Below are 21018 nucleotides of genomic sequence, written 5' to 3' on the forward strand. Positions count from 1 at the left end.
GAATACCGAATGAGTCCCAACTATGCACAGGGGGTTGGACATGGGGAGCTTTGGTTTCTCCGGTTTAATCCTCACAGCTCTGCAAGGCAGGCATTATTATCAGCATTTTACAGATGAAGCAGCTGAGGTTTGGAGGAGGCAAGTGACTTGCTGAGGGTCCCATGGGCAGTAAGTGGTCGAGCCATTGTTGGATTGAGGACTGGCTCACAGGGAAACAGCCATGTCCCCAGTACACCAGTTCCTGGTGGGATGGGGAACCCGGTGACTTCAGCTCTGCAGGGCTTGAGCAACTAGGCACACTGGGCTTTAGGATTTGCCTGGGAGATGAGGTTTTTTATTCCTGTAAGTGTGCACTTAAAAGCAACAACAAAAACAAAAACAAAAACAAAGACAAAAACAAAAACGACTCATTTCCATGAAAGCATTTAGGAAATGGATTCCCTGTCTTCCCTGACTCCTTCAACAGAGCATAATCAAGCTCTTTCTCAAGTTTTGGGGACATCATCATTAACCCCCCATCATTATTAGCACTGGGCCATTGTGATCTCCTCAGGCCTGTTTCCCCTGCATGAAATGGCCCCCAGTTTGTTTGCGATCTTTGAGCTCTTGTACCTGGTTGGGGTTGTTTGGGATTTTACTAGTTTTGCTGCCTACTCCCCTGCTGTCAGGCCATCAGCTCTCACTTCTTGACACTTTTAGTGTGCCTGCTTCCAGCAGCCCCTTTGCCCTCCCTCCTTTTGATTTACTGCTTCTAATTTGCTGTGGGCTTGGGAACCAGATAACCAAGCTTGTTAGAAGGGAAACGCTACAGAGGGTCCTCCTGCAGGTAGCCGGCCTGAGTGTCAGCTTAGACAGCCAAAGGCCCAAGGAGCAGCCCCCTGTGCTCGGTCCTAAAGCCTGTAGCTCCCGCATCCATACTGCCAGGGGCCTCTTTATCCTGTCTTGTAACAGGGGTGACCTGCATCCCATAGTGAGGCTGAGTCCAGCCCTTACTTGGTCCTGAACTGACTGGTCTCCCCAACCCTCCCCCTGGCCACACCATTGAGGGGGTGGCACACCCAAGACGTGAGGACTGGTCAATCTTGCGGAGCGGCAGTTATGGAATGGAGGGCTGCCCTTGCCTAGAGGCCGAGGAATGGGCAGGAGGGCCTCTAGCGACCTCCAGTATTCCTCCCCTTTCCCACCCTGTCTTCCAGAGGCCCTTGCAGAGAATTCTGGGCTGAGGAGCATTCTGGGCTGTGGAGGCTCCCTCTCCAGCCTTATCCCTATTCCTGCCTGAGGGCAGGGCAAGAGGACTCACTGGAGCATTCCTCACAGCATGGAGGCCCACCAGCAGCCTCTAAGCCTGGGCAGGCTGGGCCCATCTCTGCCTCCAGCCAGGCCTAGCCCCTCATGCTCTTACAGTGGTCCCCCCTGTAAGGGGGGCTCTGGCAGGAAGTGGGCTGCGCTGAGCTGGCCTGGCTTGCCACCTCAGCAGTGCGAGGGCCTGCTTCTCCCCCAGCCTGGGGGAGGGAGGCGCCACTGAGGGGGAAAGCACTGAGGCAGATTTAGGACTTGGGTGGACTTTGAAGCCCCTCAAAGCCATTTTTCAACCTGAAAGCTGAACCGAGCTGGTCTGGAATTGTGGCTGGAGGATAAATGTAGACCCCATGGTGTCATTTTATGGTCAATTTTCAGAGTGTAACTGTACTTTGAGCACTAACGCTGAGTAGCAGGAAAAAACTTCTTAACCATAAGATCTATTAAGAGTGCAGAGCTGGCTCCCAGGGGCGAGGCGGGAATGCACAGACGTGAATCATTGGAAACAGGTCGGGCCTTGGCACTAGGGAATAGCCCAGCCCGAGTTGGGCTGCAGGGAGGGAGGGGGCAGCCCTGGAAGGATGGGAGGGTGCCTCCAGCTCCTCAGGCCTTGCCAGTGGTGGCCTCCTCTCCTGTCCCAGGGGCCTGAGTCCTGACCCCCACCCTCTCTCCTCTCCAGGGTTGGCTACTCTAAGCAGGGATTGGGTAAAGAACATCTGGTGGGGCTGTCGGCCTGGAGAGCTGTGGCAAAGCAGGAGGGCCAGGGCTGCCAAGCTACACAGGACTGATGCCTCTGTTTCCCCGCCTGTGTTGTTCCGTGTCAATCACCAGCCTAAGCAAGCTTTTCGACCAGACATGGCCAGCCCCCAGCAAAACTGGGACGGATGAGAGGCCAGAGAAGGTCTAGGATATTTGGGGTTAAATACCTACAGGGCAAAGCAGAGTCTGGGAAGGTTGGCTTGGAGGGGGCAGGGTACAGAGTTGGAGGCTGGTGATGGCAGATGGCAGATGGAAGGGGAAGCTGGGGGACAAAGTGATCTATGAGATTCCTTACAGCTAGAAAAATCTCTGGCTCCAGAGGATGCAGGCAGGAGTGAGGAGGCAAACTGAGTGCTGGACAGGACCTCCAACAAACCAAAGGCACGTCTCCTCATCTCAGGTCTCAGGACCGTGGTCCTCCCATTCAAACACCTGTCAAGAGTTCATCTTTTATGAAGAGTCAGGACTAGGTCTGGCAAGCCTGGGCACCAGAGGATACCCATCAGGGGGAGGACAAAAAGTGAGGCTTGGGCCTGGCAGTGACGAAATCTCAGCTGAGCCATGGTTTGCTGTGTGATATTAGCCAAGTAACTTTCCTCCTCTGTGCTGAAATGTACTCTTTTGTTTCGCGATGTGTAGCAGGAGGGCCAGGACTGAAATTTCAACCTGATCAACTCCTTTTACCCTCAGAGTGTAAGTTTCTTGCCAGCTAGAACATTCCAGGATTTCTTGGTCTGGTGTGCTCTGGGACAGGATTTTCCTGAGGATTAAAAATAAAAATAAGGAGAAAGAAACACACACACACGCACACACACACACACACTGCCCGGGAATATTGTAAGAGCTTTTTACCAGTAGTAACTCACGGAATTTTCACAACAGCCCTCCAAGGTGAGTACTTATGTTTCCATTTTATAGATAAGGAAACTGAGGCACAGAGAGATTAGCAGACAGGCTCAAGCACCAAACCAACTCTAAAACCAAAGACACTTGCCCAGCCTCCTTTATGATTCTTTTCTCTAAATGGGTGACCTTGTCTCCCTCACCCCCTCCAGGGCTTCGTTCTCTCTCATGGCTGTCACACACCGGGCTGGGTGAGGGCTCCCCTTCCTGAGCCAGCTGGCCTCCTTGAGGTGCCCTTCACCTCCCTGTACTCCCTCCATTCCCTCCCCTTCTCTCCAGGGGAGCTGAGCCAGGCTCAGGTTTCTCCATTTCCAGGCTAAGGCTCCTGCCTTGGGCTGGGCTCACTGATGAAATCTTGCTGACCTTGCACTTTCCATCCATCCTGGGGCTATGGGCTTGGAATGGACAGATGAAGAGTACTACATGGACTGACAAAAGGCTGGCCTCTTGCCCCTGGCCCCTTGTTTGAGAGAAGGTACCCCAGTGCCTTTGAGCAAGCCTGACCAGGCCCCACAGGTCTCTCTTAGCAGATCTGGGGCAGAAGCATTGCTGAGGGCACTGGAAGAATTCAGGCTGAGGGCTAGGTAAGATGTCCTCATGGTTGTATGTGCAAACTGCCTTTCAAAATCATAACACAGTACTAACTCTGCCTAGCATCAGACTAGTTTCCTCCTCAAGCTCCATCTTTAAGAATCATAACATTGCAGAGTGTTACTGGATAGGCTGGATAGGCTCTTAGAAATCACCAAGGTCAAGACCCTTGGGTTCCAGATGGGAAGCCTGAAGCCCCGAGAGAGCAAGGATGTACTCAAAATTGTACAGCAAGACAGCGGTGGAAGCAAGGCCTAACCTCAGGTTCCCGAATCTTCCAGGTGGACTGCCTTTTCCAGCTGAGCTCCCTGCCAGACCTCTGGGGTCAGCTGTGTGTTGCCCTCTTTGGGGTGGCCCTGCTTGTGTCCCCACCCTTCACTGTGACAAGATCACCTCCTACACACACGTTCCCTGCCCTAGAGATGTAGGAGGCCCTTGGGAGTGAGGTGGGAGGCACCCAGGAGCCCAGACGAGAGGCAGAGACCAGGATGGCAGGGACTAAAACTGTACCACCGGGATGGGAGGGGAGCACTCTGAACCCTGAGCAGGCCCTGATTTTTTCCTGCCTTAGTGTGTCACGCCTACCCCTTATGAGCTCCCTTGGAAACAATAGAGGCCTCAGGCTCGCAGTTTGGTCTCTCCCAAGGCTCGGAGGTCTTGGAGGTCTCCAGCAAAGTCGCTGCCACATCGCCTGGCTTCTCGGTCGCACCTGTCTCCTTCATGAGCCCTGAGTCCAATCTGGTGCCCCCTCCCGCCCGGTTTTCCAGACTGTCCAGGCCACCAGGTGAGGCGAGCACCGTGACCACAAGGGGGCACTGGCGCTCCATGGCTATGGTGGGCTCAGAGGCCTGCTTTCTTTGGGCTTGGGGTGGGGGCAGCTGGAGTGCGTGTCGGGGCTCCCCCACTCCTGGCACCCTCCCATTTCCTCTTGGAAGTCTCCCTAATCCTCTTATGCTTAGGGTCACATCCCTGGGACCAGTGACGAGGTGTTTCATTTCAATTGGCCCCCACTCCCCTTGGGGGAGCTCCATGAAACGCCAGGAGGGGAGACCCCTTGGCCACAGCCCTCTTCTCTGCCCCTCTGCAGACCGGGTTTCCTTGTCCTTCTTCAGCTTTCCTCCTTTTGGAGTGTCTCTCTCCTACCTGCTCACCCTCCATTCCTTGCCAGGCCTGACGTCTGGCTTCTCACATAGCCCTGGCTCCGATGGCCTCTTCTGGAGACTGGCTTCCCCTCTCCTTTCTCTTTGTTTCTTCTCCCCTGTCCTTTCTTCCCCTGCATCCCGGGGCCTCTCAGGCTGGATGAGTGGAGGGGGCCTTGGCCCCTGCCCTGGCACTCAGGGGCTGAGACAGGGAGTCAGTCAGTGCCGGATGTCAGTTGCTGCTGGAATCTGGGAGTGGAGGAGGCTCTGGGTCAGAAACACTCTTAAGTTCACTTAGCAAATGCAGCCTCTGGGAGTGGAGAGGGGGGGGTGTGGGGGGTGTGGGGGTGTGGGGGGGTGTGGGGTGTGTGTGTGTGTGTGTGTGAAGGTGGGGATTCAGAATCCAGAGACAGGGCCTGGTCTCAGGTCTGGCCCTGACTGGCTGTGTGGCCTTTCCCGTTTGCTCCCTGGGCTTCAGTTTGCCTCCCAGAACATAATGCATGCTGGATCTCTTAGGATGCTCCCAGCTTGTGTTTATTTATTTATTTATTTTTAAATTTTCCAGCAGTGACTCTCAATCCCAGGAGGCCCCAGCACTGCTTCTTCCAGATCCATCCGCCTTCCCAGATTTGTCCCCACCAATCCCCTTTAGAATGCTAGGGATCCTTGGTGTGATGAACAGGGCCTGGCCAGCATATGGGGGTTGCCCTGGGAGAGGGCCCGGGTTGGATGTGGGCCATAATGTCAGCGTGCTGAGGAATGTGTCTGGCATATTTGCTCACTGACTTGGAGGGTGCCTCCGTAGCTCTTGGGGCAGATAATTGTAGAATGTCGGTGCTGGAAAAGGCTTGGGGCAAATGTAAGTCAAACATTAATTATGGGCCCCATATAGAAGCCACTCCCCAAACCCCCCACCGCCACCCCCTGAGCTTGACCCCTGAGATACAAACCCAAACCCATGGCCTGCCTTCTAGGTCTCAGCTTTCAGAAGAATCTAACTCCCGCCTGTGGTATATAAATAAAGAAGCCAAGGTCCAAAGAGGGGCAAAGACTCGCCCAGGTACATGCAGGCAGGTGGTAGCTACCTGAGGCTGGGCCCCAAGGCTCCTGCCTCCCAGACGTGGGCATTCAGGGGCTCTGGGGACTTGGGCAAGGACATGCAGTGGGTAGCTAAAGTGAAGGGAGGTGGTGTGCACATGGCAGAGCTGGGGCCGGGGTTTGAGGTGGGAGTGGATAGGGATGGTTGCCTGCTCCCACCTCTTGTGATGGGCACACACTCACCCTTGCAAATAAGGCAGATCTGGGGCCGACGGTGGTCCCTACCACAACTAGAGGGTAGCACCTCTACCTGACAGTGTGATTTATCACATTCTCCCTTTCTCCCCTCAGCCCCCAACCTTCTTGCAGACCCTGGAGAGGGCCCAGCCTGACTTAGAGACAATTCACCTGTTTTTGATTTGAGACTCAGGTGGACTTTTCTTTCTTCTCATCAAAGAAGTGGTGAGGGGAAGGCAGGGCCCCATCCATCACCCCAGCCTCTCAGCAGACTTGGGAAGGAAGAGTGGAGGGGGAGGGAAACAGCCCAGGGATCTTGCAATCTCCCAAATTCCCAGTGGGAACCTCCCAGCCAGCCAGGCAGGGCATTACTGGCCCAGACATTTAGATCTTGGTCACAGATGCTGAGAAGCGACTGCCTAGAGGTTCCTCCATTGGTACTCTGGATCTCTGGAAGTCCTACCACCAACTTTTCTTTTGCAGTTCCTCCTTCCTGGGTGATAGGGGTGGTGTCTGGAAGAGGTTTGGGCCCCACACAAAAGCAGAACAGAGACTTAGCACCCATGGAAAGTGGGAGAGGGCTAAGGGAGAGAGTTCATTTGGTTTTTATCACCTACTCTGTGCCAGGCATTGTTCAACCTATGATCCATGCCATTTTATCCACCCTTCCGGTGCTGTCCCATCCTCCAGATAAGGAAACTAAGGCTCAGAGAAGCAAAGTGATGGACCCAAGGTCAAATCACAAGGGAGTAAGTAATGGGGGCCAGATTCAAGGTCATGGCTGTTTGGCTCCAAGAGAAGGCAGAGGAGGGAAGTGAGCTGTCTGGAGGCTGGCCCAGCCCAGGAAAGAGATGAGCTGTAGCATCAGTGCTTCCCTTACCCCCAGTATGCATGTGCTGCAGTTCTCAGGGCCACTACCTAACCTATGTAGAGTCTATGCAATTAGAAAAAGGCCATCTTCTTTTGGGAGTGACCCAGGCACCGGGGCAGTGCATGTGGCCCAGGGTAAGGAGCAGGGCTGAATTTCAGCCTCCACAGTTCACCTGTGCCAGGCCCCCTTGATCAGGGCTCAGCACACATAGTCATTCACTGTGGCCTTGCTCAGGCTGTCCTTTTTTTGGAGTGGGCTGAGCAAATCTCGGCCTGAGAGGCAAAGTGAGGGGCCTGATAGGCTTGGCAACAGCACACCATGATGCACAATCCTCTTCCTCCTTCTCCCCCTTCCCCTAAACATTATCATCACCGTCATTACTACCATCTTCCCAGGCATCCTAATGATACTACAATTACTAATAACAGGGGCTCCACTGCAGCTGAATCTGCTTGGTATTGTTCCCCTGAAGCAACCCATTTTCTCCCTGCTGGACTCTTTCTTCCTCATTACACCCTTCTAGGCTTCCAGCTTGCAGAAGCCCATTCCCCAGGAAAACGTGTGTGTGTGTGTGGCCTGGCCAGCCAGGCCATGGCCCCTGGGTGTCCTGGAGAGACCTGAGAGAGGAGAGCAGGGGCATTGCGTGGGCTCAGGTATGCTGGCTTTGCTGCTGTGTGGCCTTGGGAAAAGTGCTTATCACTCTATAGCCAGCACCCAATCTTCAATCTCAAGGGGTAGGGTGTAAGGTAGACAGTATCCATGGTCATTTCCAGCCTGACCTCTTGCGGTGCTGGAATCTTGGAGTCCAGAAGCCTTGTTCTCCTCTGTGTGCCAAACAATGAGAATAAAGCACCCCATGGGTCCTACTCTGGAGCTTATAGCCAGGGAGGGCACCAAATACAAGCTGGAGGAATGGAAAGCAAGTCCTGACTTTGCTTCTTCCTAAGTGTGTGACCTGGGGAAGATGACATCTCTGGGATGCAGAGGTTCAGCTGAGCTGTGAAGATGATTGCACCTCCCCTCCAAGGAAAGGCTGCTGTGAGGAGTCACTAATATAATCCATGGAACTGTGTGAGCTGTGCAGCAGTAGGCCCTTATTCACTCATTCAGTGAATGTTCCTTGAGTATTTCCTAAGGGAGGTAGGATAGTGTAGTAAGAGTGCAGGTTCTGGAGCCAGACTGCTTGGGTTTAAAACACGGTTCTGCTTTTTATTACCTGTGTGACCCTGGTCAGGTGACTTAACCTCTCTGAGCTCCAGTTACCCTATCTCTAAGATGGGGCATCTACTTTATAGAGCTGTTGTAAGAAGTAAGCGAGTTAATCCATGTAAAGCATTTACTTGTTGGCACACAGTGTGGGCTCATTAATGTCATGACACCACTCTAAATTCTGGGGTGCAGTGGCAATAATAATGGACAAGGTCCCTGCCTGCATGGAACAGTCAATACATGTTGGTTCCTTTCTTCCTAGTGTTCTCCTCCATGAGGGGATAAAAAAGCATCTTGGGAAGCTCAAGCTGAAAACCACACTTTGCTCTATGAACTAACCCGCAAATATTGCACAAATGTTCACACATTCAGTGAAGATTCATTGAGAACTTTGTGGAGATTTCTGTTAGATTTTGAGGCTGTAGAGATGAATATGACTCAGCAGCCTTCATTCACTATAAGTGTTCAGTCTATGAGAGCAAGTGAGAGAGAGAGAGAGAGAGAGAGATGGTGGTTTTTCTTAGGGCCATGAGGGAAGACTTCTTAGAGCAGGTAGCTGTGTGTTCTGACTTATGCTGAGGACATTCCAGACAGAAGGAAGAGCATGAGCAAGAGTATGGAGGTGCTGAGAGAATGATCACGAGTCCAGTGTGGCTGAGGCATCAGTGGGTATGGAGGGTATGCTTTGTATCTTCTCCCTAAAGCACTATGTTCAGGGCACTTACCCTTAGCCACGTATCCTCTTAACACGGGGTTGGGGATTCTTACCTGCATTTCACATGTGAGGAAACAGATTAGAGTGGTGAAGGGACATGCTCAGGGCCACCCTCCTAGTAAATGGCAGAATTGAGGTTGGCCCCCAAGTCTGTCAAATACTTAAGGGTCTGGGCACATGCCTCCCTGACCCCTGGTAGGGACATCTGGGCAGAAGAAAGTACTTTATCCTGTCTCTCCTCACCCAGGAACTCACCATAAGGAAGACTGAGCCTCTCTCACCAGCCACTATCCCCCCACATACCCGGCAGGAATATACGCATACACGCACACACACACACACACACACACACACCACCACCACCACCACCACCACCACCATCCTCCCCTGCTCCTAAAAATATCAAACCAGTGGAACTGCAAGGGAAATGAATGTTTGGCAGCAGAGCAAGTGGCCTAGGAGTGGTGTCAGGCTCCGTAAATATTTACCCGCTGGATTAGAGCAGAAGTTGGAAACATTAGGCAGCTGAAAATGACTGTTTTAATAGCATGGCTGATAAATCCAAACTTGGGGGGTTTGTTTGGAAGTCTCAGCTTCTGGGAATTTCAGCATGTAAACTATGGGCCTGGGGTGTCCGGGACCAGAACAGAGGAGTGTGAGTGTCTGCTGGTGGGTGGGTCTGCTGGAGGAGAGGGCAGCCAGGCCAGAGAAGGCCCCGCGCCTTAGGCTAGAGCCATCTGGAAGGTGCAGCATTAATTCATGTCCTCGTTCATTCATCCATTCATCAGACTTGGTCTAAGGGAGGAATGACAAGCAAACATTTATTGGATATCAACCATGTGCCAAGAGGGAGGGGAGGCTTTTAGTCCCACATTTAATATTTACTGTGACCGTGAGTGGTAGTCAGTACTATTTTCATCCTATAAAAGCTAAGGAAAATCAAGTCTCAGAGTGGGAAGGTACCTTGCCCAAGGGCACCAGCTGGGAAGAACTAGAACAGGGCCTTAGGCCCAAGTGTCTCTGACTCCAAAGCCATGTTCTTACTGTGTGGGATGTGAAGTAGACAGTCAACACATACCTTAGAAACCAAGGGGCCAGGAAATCCAAAAATGAATCCGACATAGCTTCTCCCTCAGAAGGTTCCCAGTCTAGAAGGGATCTAACACATATATCCAATTAACAATTCTAGGGAGAAAGTGGCCAATGCCATGAGGATCAGTAGTGTTGGGGTTCTGAGGAGGGAAGTTTCTTTCAGCTTAGGGGGCAGAGAAGAGGGAAGTGTCATGGTGAGGAGGATCATGATGGCTCCCTATAGGAAGTGGCAGTTAGGCTGGGCCCTGACTGGTGAGTGGGATTTGCATAGCTGAAAGTAAGAAGTGGGCGTTGTTCCAGGTATTGGGGACAGCATGAGTGAAGGCATGGAGGAGGGATATTGAGTTTGGTTGAATCATAGAGTATACAAAGACAAGAAGTCGGAGATAAGTTCCAGAAGGCAGATGAGAACCAGAGGGTGAAGGACTTCATGCTACCAAACCATAACCCTTCAGAGCTGAGGGAAGCAACGGTCCCAGCACTCAGACCACAGCTGGACTCTCCACTTTTACCTTCTCCCCTTAGGAAAAAGCAAAGAGAATAGTTCCCCTGTAACAATCTCGGGTCCAGCTCATCCCCTGGTGAGACAAAGCCCTAGAGCATCACCCCCACTCCAGTGTGAGCAGTGGCACTTCCTTTCCACAAAGCTTGCCTTGTGGCTACTTCTAGCTCAAGCCAGTCACCCTCATTCCATTCTGAGGCCAAGAGTTCAGCTCCTCACTGCTAGGCGTGAGGATTGGGTGACCCTGAGAGGGCTACAAACTCACTTGGTGACCCGACACTAAAGCTGCTTCAGGCGTGCAGGTGCTCCTGAATCTGAGGGGAAAGAAGCACTGTGGGAAAGCTGTAATGGGCAGCCAGGCCTCCTGAACACAGGGGTGGGGGTAGGGGGCAGGGAAAGGGGACAGGGGCAGGTGGGAAGAACAAAGCACAACTTTGGTGACTAATAAGCCTGGATAAAAATCCTACTTCCAATGTGCAATCTTGGGAAAGTCACTTTACTTTTCTGAACCTCAGTTTCTGTCACCCAGAAACTGCATTTGTTACCCAGGTACAGTGACACCTACCTGGAGCCATCATGTGAGGATTCAATGATATGATGTATGGAAAGCACCCGACATGCTGCTTGATACGTGATAAGCACTCAGCAAATGTCAACCACATCATCACGAATAAGTGAACACTTGTGTGCCTCAACAAGGAAGAATTTTATGTATAAAGGAGAACTTCTAAAGAGTAGAGTTAATTTCTGGAATGTCATCCCTCGAGGGCTTCGAATAGGGAGCTGCCGCCCCACTAAGACAAGTGAATGATCCCAAAAGCCTACAGGTTTCCTTGTCCTGCCTAAACTCTCAATTTTATAATTCAGTGGGGGGAAAAATATCGATTTTAAGTTTGGGGAATTGGAGTGTCAGGACTTCTAGTTTCTGCCCCAGGGTCCCATCACTGGGCCCAGCCTGTGCTCTCATTCCACCCTTCCTTCTCTACGCTTTCCCAGGTCCTTTGGCTGTCCTGCCAAATGGGAATCAACAGGGTTGCGGTACATTCTGTGGGGTGGGAGAGACGGGGGGAATGTCAACAAAGAAGAGGTGACAGGCAGGACTGTGTGCAAGGAACAGGGGGAGGGGGCCCCAGCCAGCCCAGGGAAAGGTGTGACTGAAATGGAAGAAGCTGTTCCTTGGGGCTCTGTCCTCCCCAGTCCCCATCAAGAACGGGGGTGGGGGAAGTAGACCCAGAGAGGCTTGAGGCCATCCCCAAATTTGGTAATTTGGCAATTTGGCCTCTCTGTGTGGTTTTCCTGCTCCAGAAAATGTTAATTTATTACAATTTGAAAAATGACTGAACCAGGGCTGGGGACTCAGCAGCTGGTGCAAGGGAGAGAGAAATCTCTTTTTGTTCTGCAGGGAATTGGGCTATGGCCTCTATCCCCACCCTGTTCCCTTGCTGGGCCATCCTTCTCCCACAGTGTCGAATGTTGACAAGGCTCCTCCCAGGAGTGGCTTGCCTTCCTCAGGGGCTGAACTGGCCAGCATTTATCAAAAGCCTGGAAGCTTCTGAGGGAAAGAAGTGTGCAGGGAGGTATGTGAGCCAGCCTGGCTGGGGGTGAGGCCCCGATGATTCTCAGCAGCCTCTGGGGTCATTGTGAGGGCTACAGTGGAGTGCCTGAGCTAGGAAGGGAGATGTGGAGTGGGACAGCTGTTTGGGTGCAGTGTGGAAGCCTCCAGTCCTCTTCCTGGGTCCTGTCAAGCTATGTACCACCTGCCTGGCCAGCCCCCTCACCTCTATTGTTCAGCCGGACAAAAGATGATTACAGAAAAACAGCATGCACCCAGCAGGCAGTATCAGCAAATCAACAGATTTTAAAATGTGCTGCTGCCACCAGGCTGGGCCCTATTGGGCCCAGGACCCTGGTCCTCAGTCTGCACCCAGCCAGCGGCATGGAGCACCATCTGCCATGCCTCCTGGGACAGTTCCATTTTCAGTCTCCAGGCCCATGGACTTCCATTCTGTGGTGCGTCTGCTCCACATAGGATTGCTCCAACATGGCCACTTCTTCCCAGCCATCGTGGCCATCCTCATTGACTCATGCTTGTCAATAGCAAGCACTATTGACACCCACTATGTGCAGGCCACTGGGGTCGGAACTAGGACACCGAGGTGGGTGAGGCACAGGCTCTGCCCCAAAGGAGGTAGGTTCTAGAAGGGGAAGCAGGCATATACAAAGAGAAGAGGAAACAGTGCCTTCAGAGGGGTATGGATAACTCAAAGCATTACCTTCATCACCCTCTCACTCACTGTTTTCATCTGCATCAGCCTCCCATCTGTCTCCTTCACCTTAACATCCACCTCTCCTCCAGCACTGCTTATCCCATCTCCTCCTCTTCCTATCTCCTTGTATTAGACCCACCAGCATCAACCCCAACACTATAATCCTCAACATTGCCACACCCATCAGCACGATTTTTCAATTCCTCATCCCTGCAAATCTACTCCCTGCCCTCTAGGAATTTATAGCCTGAAAACTGACAAGCCAACAAGGCACAATTACTAAGACACAAAAACAAAACCCCCTTGTGCAAATGTGTAGGAAAATATTTACACCATAATCTTCAGTTCAGGTAACCTCTTGTGGGCTCATGGAATCTCTCACATCTGGTTGGAGCTTTGCAATGAGATTCAGATTGGTTTCTGGCCTACAAAAATGTTCTTCATCCTGACTTTTTTCCCAGTGGGTCAGCATTAGCCCTTCTGGAGGCTGGAAGCCAATAAGCCAGAGAAATCCAGCCTGGGGACTAAGGGTGGTGTCTATTTGCATTTCAGCTAGAACCTGCCAGCAGCTAACCTGTTTGGAATTCTCAGCATTCCTGCTGGGCCTGGGCTCAGCTCAGGTGCCACCCATCCTGGCTTGGCACACAGTAGACAAGAGGGTTCAGGAGCTCCAGAGCTCTAGGCGAAGCACCCCTTTGTTAAATCACAGTGCCTCATTGGGGTTTCTGGAGGAGAATGGCAGGTGTCCAGGAAAGTCAGGGTTAAGGTTGGAAGTTTTTCAGCACCGAGAAGGAGAGGCTGCCACTGGACCAGGCCAGAACAGGTGAGAACCGAACGAAGATTTTTAAGTATTCACACGGTCACCTCCATCTCTGTGCGGCACTTTGCAGTTCATAAAGTACTCTGTGCATCTCATCTCTTAGGAGCCTCGCTGGCCACGATTAGAGGTAGGGAGAATGGGCGAGGACTCCTAGTTTCCACTTTACAGATGAGCAAACTGAAGCCAGAGGAGGCCACAACAAGTGATAGTGGTGGAGTGTCAGGCTCCTCCCTGCATCCTGAGGCTGCCTTCCTTGGAGGCAGAGAAATTCCCAGACAAGTGAAGAGAGGCTTGACTGTGATGCCATCCAGGGCTTCCTTGTACCACTGAGAAGAATGGAAGCCAAAATGGCTTTGCTGGCCTCTTGCAAGTCTCCCAATGTGCTGTGAAGAATGTCTCCAGAACTCAGCCAGGCTCTCAGGTTATTTTCTTTTCACTAAGGAGGAGGGAGTGTGAGGAGAGGGTTCCCACCAACCAAGTGGCTGAGGGCAGACCCTTCCATCACTGGCACCAGGATGCCCTCACATCCAGGCCAGAACCTTCCCCACTGAAGAACCTCTCCTTGCCTCACCCCGAGGCTGGTGGGCCTGGAATGTTTGGAATGTTCCTTTTACCCCACCCTTCCTCTTTTGAGTCTCCAGGTCTGCTTGGGCTCTCCTATTTGGATGCCTTCCCCACCACTCTGTGCCAGCTCACTTCCTGTTACTCCTGTTGAACCTGAGAGTGCCCGCTCCATACCTGCCACAAGGAGACCCCTGTCCCCAGCTAATGCTCCAATTTAGTGATTTTCCAAGCAAGTTTATAGACAAGCAGCATCAGCAGCCTTGGGGACCTTATTAGCCGTGCAAACTCTAGGCTCAGCCCAAGACCTTCTGAATCTGAGACATTGGGGTAGGACCCAGCAATCTGTGCTCTAACAAGCTCTCCTGGCCATTTTGCTGCATGCTAGAGTTTCAGATTGAGTAGCATTAAGAGGGCAATGAACTCAGGCCAACTGGGCTTCAAATCCCAGCTCTGCCATTACTAGCTGTGTAACCCAGGTCAGGTCAGTATACCTCCTTGATCCACAGTTTCCTCATCTGTAAAACGGGGATCAGAGTGCCTGGCTCCCTGAAAACAGCTTTGATTTTGATTCAATATAAGGAAAGGGCGAGTCAGTAAACAATTAGAACTGAAGCTTCTGGTCCCAGAGTGACTCAAGAGGAGGCGAGTTGAATACACTATACAGTGAGTGTACGATGTGTTTAGCTAGGAGTTCTGTGTGGCTGGAATTCAGAGTCTCACCTGTATGTCCACTTCCCTGGGTACCCCTGCCAACTCTATCATGTGTCACACATTTCAACCCCCATGCTTTGGACTGGCTGTTTCTTCTGCCTGGAATTATGTCCCTTAAGGGCCCCATGCAAATTACTCCTTCTCTAGGAAGCTTTCTGAAACAGTTAGGAATTGCATTCAGTTGGAAAAACCGAAATCCCCTCCCCTAAATATGGTATAAACACACGAGAATTTATAGTTTCACATGCAGGAAGCCTGAAGGTAGGCAGTTCAAGGATGGCACAGTGACACCATGAAGTCATCAAGGGCCTCGGCTTCTTCTGGCTTTCTGATATAACATCCTAACACCAGCTTCATTTTCAAGGTCCTATGAAGGTCCAAGATGACTGCTGGAGCTCCAGGCATCACCTCACCATTCTAGAGAACAGAAAAGGGCCAGGGTACACATACTAGCTGAGTCAGCTTTCTTTTAAGCAGCTTCTCCAGAAGTCCCACATGACATTTCATTTTATATTCAATTGGTCAGAATTTAGTCGCATGTTATACTAGAGGCTAGAAATTACAGTCTTTTGGCTAGGCATCGGCTTCATTGATAAAACCATGGTTTATCACTAGGGAAGAGGAGGCGCGTGGATACAGGATGGTAATTCCCAAAGCAGTCTCTGTAACAGCCTCCCTTCTCCTCCCAGAAGTGCTAATCATTGGCTGCACTCTTCTAGCCCTGCGTTCCCCTCTCCCTTCCAGCATTTACCATTCTGCATTGAGATCTAGCACCTAGCTAAGGTATACCTACCAGGTAGGAAGGGGTCCTTCAGCTACTTCATTGTGCCCCGTTGGAAAGTAAGCCTTGATTGACAGTTCCAGTGACCAAACGGTACCCTAAGGGCACTGAGCCTCTCAAAGAGTGTCGACTTTAGAGTCAGCCTTGGGGTCAAGCTGTAGCCCTGCTAGGCAGTGACTCTGTGACCTCGGCCATTAGTAACAACGACCTTTGAGCCCTTGCTATGTGTCAGCCAGGTTGTTCACATTACCTCATTTATTGCCCAGTGGGGTCAGTATCATTATTATTTCCATTGTGGGGTTGAACAAACTGGGGTGAAATAACTTATCCAAGGTACCCCAGTTAACAAGCCATGGAGCCAGCTTCAAATCAGACAGCTTGAGCTAGAGCCCAAGCCTTTACCCACTACATTGCATAGAACTGTGTACTCGAAGCCTTACCACACTTCAGGCTCCTCCTCTGTAAAGTTGGGTAGAAATCATCCCTGCTTCATAGGGTCGTCTCAGGGATTTAATGCCATCACACATGTGAATCTGCCTTCCATGTGGCTGGCATAATAAATGCTCATTTTTTTCTCCTCCTACTTCTGCAAAGGGCCCAGTGGGAGTCAGCCTTCTTTCAGAAATCAGTTGCTATCTTCCTGATGAAATCTCCTGAACACAAGGACCTAGCCATCCCTGTTCCAGGACAGAGCTATTGTCACAGATACCCTGGTGGAGGGACTCCAGCTCTGAGAAGTGGTGGGCTTGATGCTTCCTTTTGGGACAGAGGCCAGAGAGGGACTGTGGCCTGTCCCAGGTCACATAGTGGGTCAGTGGCAGTGCAGGGGTTTGAAGCAGAAGTGGACAGTGCTCTGGCCCCCTCTTGGGGCCATCCATTCCTTGAAAGCCTCAGATTGTCTGGTCTCAAAGGAACCCTCAACTGGGATGTGATGACATCTCAACCCTACTTGAGCTTTACATTTCCCTTACTTCTCTGTGCCACTCACATGGCTGCTCTGCCTCGCTGCTATCATGCTGATCACGCTGTTATGGGATCACTCCCCAGACTGGTCCAGGAGCCCTGGGAGAGCAGGAACTGTGTCCCATGGAGCTCTGCATTCACAGGGCCCAGCTGTGGGCTGCTTCCACAGTAGGTGCTTGGCACATGTTTGATGACAGAAGGAAGAAAGAACAAATGAGCAAGTGACACCCCTTCTCTTCACCTGGGCCCTAGCAGGCTGTGTGGGTGGTAAGAGTCCAGGACTGACAGACCAGAAAAGTGCTTTTCCCTGTAGTCACAATAAAAGTAGAGAGAAAGTGACACTACAGGAAAGCCCCAGTGTTGCTGCAGGAGAGGAGCAAGTGGCAAAAACAGGTGTGTGAGCAGGTAATACAATCTTTTCCCCCAACACCCACGTCAGTGAGCCAGAGAGCAGGCAGCCAGAAGATTAAAGCCCTGGTGTCTCCTAACAGTGCCAGTCAATATTTATTACAAGATGCAAAGATTGCTATCAGCAAGTGTGTGTGTGTGTGTGTGTGTGTGTGTGTGCAAGACATAACTTAGTATTCCTACTTAGATGCAAGGGAAGAAGGATAACGCCAACAACAACAAGAGTGACAATAATAATACAAGACAGCCTTGGTAAAAGAGCTTTGTTGAGTTTTTGTGCTGAAAAGATAGGTCTTTCAGCGAGAGCCTCACTTAAGTCTCCAAGTGTCCACCCCGCTGAGGTTTTGATGTTCCACTTTCATCAAGAATATTGAGCATGAAATGCCAACATTATGTGGGCTGTCTGGTGACAACTGATGAAGAGATAGAGTGTGGAGCGGAAGAGCACCAGGGACGCCTGCCTCCACTGCCCAGAGACAAAGCACTGGCTTAATTGGGCTCCTGGGAACAGTGACAGCCCAAGGGAGCAAAGCAGGGTGCCTCTGGGCCCTCTGCCACCCATTACCATTCAAGGCTTGGCTTGGGATATGGGTTGGGGGGTTGAAGGAAACTGAGGCAGCGGAGGGTCTGGTGTTTTCGTGTCACTGACCTTTGGAAGGAGGGGTGGACCAGTGCATGCCTAGGCTCTTGCGATCAGTGGATAAGGAGCTATGGGATTTGGCTTCTAGATGCCAAATTCCAAGCTCCAAAGAACTGGCTTACAGAGCTCTGGGCACTGAAGATGAGAATCCTTCTACTTGGTCAGTACTGCTGCCTTAGGAGCAAACTGAAGGCTCCTCTTGGTGACCTGGACCTCGGCTTCCCATGCCATGGAGGTTCGCAGTGGCCTCAGAGGTCACAAGGCCCACTTTATCACCCAGTCCCAGACTTAGGAGACCTCTAGGGGTATTCTTGTCTTAAGGACGTCTCAGGTGGCACCTGGTTGGCTCAGTCTGTTAAGTGTCTGACTTTGGCTTAGGTCATGATCCCAGGGTCCTGGGATCGAGCCCCTCATTGGGCTCCCTGCTCAGTGGGGAGTCTGCTTCTCTCTCTCTTCCTCGTTCATGCTCTCTCTCTTGCTATCTCTGTCTCTGTCTCTGTCTCTCTCTCAAATAAATAAATAAAATCTTAAAAAAAAAACTCAGAATGCCCTCTGGGGTTGGCAACGTGGACATCCCCTGGCAGCTTGTTGGGAAGGCAGAAGGTCCAGCCCTGCCTGAACTTACTGAACCTGCTCCTCATTTAAGAAAAGATTCCTTGTAATCAGTCTTCACATTAAAGTTTGAGAAGCTTTGCTCTGGATGGGTGGTTTTCTGCCTCAGCTGCACATTAGAAACACCAGGGAGCTGTTTAAAAATGTGGATGCCGGGACACCTGAGTGGCTCAGTGGTTGGGTGCCTGCCTTTGGCTCGGGGCATGATCCCAGGATCCGGGATGGAGTCCCACATTGGGCTCCCTGTGGGGAGCCTGCTTCTCCCTCTGCCTGTGTCTCTCTGCCTATCTCTCTCTCTCTTTCTCTCTGTATGTTTCTCATGAATAAAGAAATCTTTTTAAAAAAATGTGGATTGCTCAGGCCACATCCCACACTGACAACATGCAAATTTCTAGGGATGAAGCCTGAGCAAAGGTGTGTCTAAACTGCTCCCAGAGGATTCCGATATGTGGCCAAGGCCGAGCACCTGGGGCCAGAGAGCTACCTTGGGGCACTGATTCAGATGTGTCCCAAGCCTCATGGATAGTCCTTCCAGGGGACTAACCACAGGCCTTCCATTGTGACTCCAGCCCAGAGGCTCTCCCTCAGTCAGGAGAGAGAGGTGGCAGCAGCATGCCCTTCTCCCTAAGAACCATTTTGGGGCCTATGGGCTGCCCCCCACCGGGCCCTAGCTGCCATTTCTCCTGCAGACTCATTTCTGTAACAAGTCTCAGCAGACTTTGTAGAGAGGCCTGGGAACCAGGAAGCCTCACGGCCCCAGGACTCATCTCAGTCCTCATGCCCAAGGGCCCCCCAACTCCAATGGGGGTGCTGCCCACACTCTTGGGTGCTCTCCTGCCTGGGAGCACAGCAGACCAAGTGCTCTTCATTGTAATGCCTCCTTCTGTGGCTCCCTCCTGGAGCCTCTGATGCCTTGAGCTAATGGGACCCAAGGTGGACAGATCACCTCCACTACTTTGCCATCTCCAGATCTGCCCTGCTGGCTTACAACTTGGTGTTGAGAGGAGATAGTGCTGACTTAATTCTATGTGTTCCTCGAGAAAATAATTAGGCTCAAAGGGAAAACGTGATAAGCAAGTAAATCCTCATATGATTCTCTTAAAAACTTTTTTGAAAAGTTACAGCTGTATAACGGTAAAATGGTTTGCCATGTGAGGTAATGAGCTGTCTGAAACTGGAGGTGAGCAAACATGGGTGTCTGAGAGGGAAACTACAAAAGTGCCCATTTTATCCAATCAGAGTAGTAGTGGGGTAGTGGGACTAGAGTTCCTCACAGATCTCCAGCCCTGAGCACTTACAAGATAAATTGTCAAATAAGAGTGACAGGAGTGATCTCATCCCAGGAACTTGTTCTAGGGAAGCATGGAGGATCTTAATATTTGGAGCAAGTCTACAGAGAAGAGAAACGAAAGGCAATCTGGTTTGTAATCCTCACACTGCCACTGACTGGCTGGGCTGTGTGACCCTGTGCAGGTATATTTCCACCTCTAGGCATCAATCTAAGGGACTAAACCCCATGGGCTTGCGAGGTCCTCACAGCCAGGGCTGCTATTTGGCATGCTCTAGTGGGTGCCATTTACACAAACCACTCTCTATTCTGTGCCTATGTGCTAGATAATTTGCAAGACCCAGTGCAAAAATAAAAATGCTTGATCAAAAATTTAAGAATTTCGAAGCAGGGACAGCAAAGCATTGCACCAAGCATGGAGCCCCGTGGACTGCAGTGGTAGCGCACTAGAAAGCTGGTCGTGACCAGATGGGAAGTGAAGGCTGACAGGGCAGTGAGGTGGAGGTGGGGGCATTTCCCTCCTCTTGTTGCCCTGTTCCCCATGAGCCTGGCAGCACTTACATGAAGCCCTTAACTATTTAGTTAGGAAGGTGGGCAGAAAGCCCAGGGAAGCCAGGGGCCTGTTGACCCTGGAGGACTGAATTAGGAGGAAATTATTTGAGAGGTAATCAATATGCTCAATTGCAGTTCATTAACATCTAATGAGTCCTTCAACTGCTCAGCCTCCACTGGGGCCTAGCCAGTGCTGTCACCTCTCACTGCCCCTGTTACCCAGTGTCATTTATTCTCCTAGGGGCTGAATTCAGGTGTGAAGCAGCTGTGTCAGCCTGGGAGGTGGTCTTAGGGAACAGCAGCCAGCCACTGACAGAATGCTACAGCTGGAAGGGCCATGGGTCCCTTCTAGTCCAACCCCTATACAACAAAGGTGATGACACTGCAGCCCAGAGAACATGCTCGATGCAGAATTGGAAACAGGCGCCAGTAACCCTCAACTCAGGGCTCATTTTCCACTGTTTTGACAGCAAAACATCCAAGCTCATACCTCAGCCCTGCCATATCCTGACTGTGCCCTTAGAACTTCGGCTTTGCTGTCCATCAGATGGAGGCAGTAACACCCATTCTGCCTACAGGACTGTGGTGTGGTTTAAGTGAGATCACAGATGTGAAAAAGCTTTACTTGCTAAAGGACAAAGCATTTACCCAGGGCCTGCTTTGGTGCCAGGCGCTGTGCTCCATGCTGGGGGCCAGGCTATGGATCATACTGCTCCTGACCCCCAAGGAAGAACGATGTGCAGAGGGAGGTGTGCTTTGGTACAGCAAAACCTCTTTGCAGGCCAGGGAGGAGCAAGTGGAGAAGACTTTATGGAGGGGGTGAGTTTATGGGAGGCAGAGGATGTAAATTGGGACTTCAATGGGGGAATGACACAGTCATGCCTTTGACGACACTTTTATAGTACTTTCTACATGTTGAAGCCTGCTCTAGGCACCTTACGAATATCAACTTATTTAATCCCTATAAGCTTTTGAAGTTTCCTAGGGAAACTGAAGCCCAGAGAGGTAAAGTGAATCCGTCGGGTGGCGAAACTGGTAAGTAGCAGAACTAGTATCT

The 21018-nt window shown here is 51.3% G+C and overlaps 1 long non-coding RNA gene across 1 annotated transcript; it reads right to left on the reverse strand.

The window, feature by feature from the left end:
* Nucleotides 1–2495: 2495 nt before the first annotated feature.
* LOC140627779 (uncharacterized) lies at nt 2496–3907 on the reverse strand. The gene is made up of 2 exons (XR_012026385.1): nt 3812–3907; nt 2496–2818 (listed from the first exon to the last, which is right to left on the reverse strand). It is a non-coding gene; the product is annotated as an uncharacterized lncRNA (long non-coding RNA).
* Between the last annotated feature and the right edge of the window lie 17111 nt (nt 3908–21018).

This window comes from Canis lupus, chromosome X, assembly GCF_048164855.1.
Source record: "Canis lupus baileyi chromosome X, mCanLup2.hap1, whole genome shotgun sequence".
Classification (NCBI taxonomy): domain Eukaryota; kingdom Metazoa; phylum Chordata; class Mammalia; order Carnivora; family Canidae; genus Canis; species Canis lupus.